At 37.1% G+C, this 2,050-nt stretch overlaps 1 protein-coding gene across 1 annotated transcript in view; it reads right to left on the bottom strand.

Moving 5' to 3' along the window:
- Positions 1-2,050, bottom strand: part of LOC118421285 (von Willebrand factor A domain-containing protein 2-like) — a gene marked incomplete in the record, with an annotated part of 43,471 nt that overhangs the window by 4,179 nt on the left and 37,242 nt on the right.

The following is a 2,050-nucleotide window of genomic DNA, read 5'->3' as shown; positions in this document are numbered from 1 at the left end:
TTCCAAAATCATATCCAGTTCCTTGAGCATATAATTGGGCTTTAGTAAAGTTGACGGCCGGACGAGTGCTTTTTTAAGATCGATAACACGGCTGTATAATAGAGTGTGCCGATGTCTATGTCGTGTTTTCGTTCGGATTTCGGCCGCGATTTGGCGGTTCGAAAACACGATTGCGTTAACGCCGAGAAACAGCATACTTACCTGACATCGCAGGCGATCGCTAAATCGCAATCGTTATAACATCGCAGTCGAATTGAGTCCCTACATCGCAACCGAGTCCTGCACATCGCAGCCGAGGTTTTAAACAGCAACCGAGTTCTTGAAACAGCAACCGAAGTTTTTAACAGCAATCGATTTCTTAAAACAGCAACCGATTTCTTTAAACAGCAACCGAATTTTTAAACAGCAACCGAATTCTTTAAACAGCAACCGAGTTTTTAAACAACAATCGAACCGTAAAACGATTAACTACACGGGGGGTCTGATTAGCACCTAGTTATCACTTGTTCATTTCACACCCTTATAACACCTAAAGATATTGGATGTGTATTGGCAACAAATGATCGACTAGTTAAGCAAATGCTAGTGACCTCCATTGATTAGACGACCCATGAGCATGATGTTGTGTGTTTCTCAGCTCTAATGTTATGAACGCAAAATACTGAAAATTTTGTATAATTTCTTCACAGTTTAAGGTTTCTTTCCTGCCTAACTTGGCTTTATGACTCTCCAATGTTTTCTCATTAATTAGCTAAGGAAGCAGTGGGCCGAAAGAAATGTAGTTTCGATGGATGTTGACAGCTGGGAAAGAAAGAATTCTAGGTTTGATTTGTTTGCAAAATATGGATGACGTTATTAAGTTATATTGGCTAAGAGTACGTCTGTAGCTTTGATGAAATAGTATGCTTCATAGAACTGTTATAGGGCAATAAAACTTGATGACGTAATCCAAATGGTGCAAAAAAACTAAATTAAGAATTTCAAGTCCAAACGTCAATATAGACAGAAGTATCTCTATCTACAGTGTCCCATTGCAGACCAATATGCGATGCAAGATTCTAATCATTCATCAGAAATAACACCCATTAACACCTGCATATTCTCAAGGAGGAATCTCCAAATCTTCATGGCACACCTGTGGTAATATTAGTCAGACTATGAAGCTTGTGTACGATACACACATTTGACTACAAATAAAGCCGAATTGGTTATACTGTTAGCTTTTAATACCTTGGAAATAAAAGGCAGAATACAATAATACACAGTGATATTTAGTTGTGCAAAATAGAATTATGTTTCTTTACTTGAAACAACAAAAACATGATGCAAAAACAAACTGCATGGCTACACTACTACAATTTTCCTCTCTTTCTTCTTTCATGTCTCTGAGATGTACATCCACTTTGGCAGCATGTCCAATGTACATTATAAAAGTGTAACACCATGTAATGCATAAAAACTACATGTCACCTAAAAGCATTGTTTTTTGTGCTATACCAGTATGACACAATCTCTTCTTTTACAAAATGTCTCCACTTCTACATTTAATCTTGTACAATTACTTGGCATCTCACATTATCACAAAAAATGCATTTGCTAACAAGACATTCTTGAAGACCCAGTTTGCATGAGAAACTTGAGTGAATTTTTGAAAAGAAACTATAACAAAACAAAGTTCTGATAAGCTAACAGGATCTTGATAATTTGTCAATACACAGCTGATTTCAGTCTTGATATGTCAACAGTAATACATACACAATAAATTGTTACAAGTACAGATTTTGGAAACAGTCAGACATTTCAGGTAGCACTTGCGTACCTTTTCGTCTCTGTCACAAGGACCTACATGTCCCTTTCTTTTCCCCTCTCTTTTTTTACATCTGCTGATATCTTAAGTCTACTGATATCTTATGTATTTATTGTATCCATGCCTACCCAGTACTGATAACCACGGTAAATACTTCTTACACTACCAGGGTTTCTTTGCTAGATATGTACATCATAGTCGACAGCAGTGAGTCACTACCCCACTTGAACACACATGTGCTCC

Source organism: Branchiostoma floridae, chromosome 8 (assembly GCF_000003815.2).
Source record: "Branchiostoma floridae strain S238N-H82 chromosome 8, Bfl_VNyyK, whole genome shotgun sequence".
In the NCBI taxonomy this organism is placed as follows: domain Eukaryota; kingdom Metazoa; phylum Chordata; class Leptocardii; order Amphioxiformes; family Branchiostomatidae; genus Branchiostoma; species Branchiostoma floridae.
This window is presented reverse-complemented; position numbering and strand designations above follow the sequence as displayed.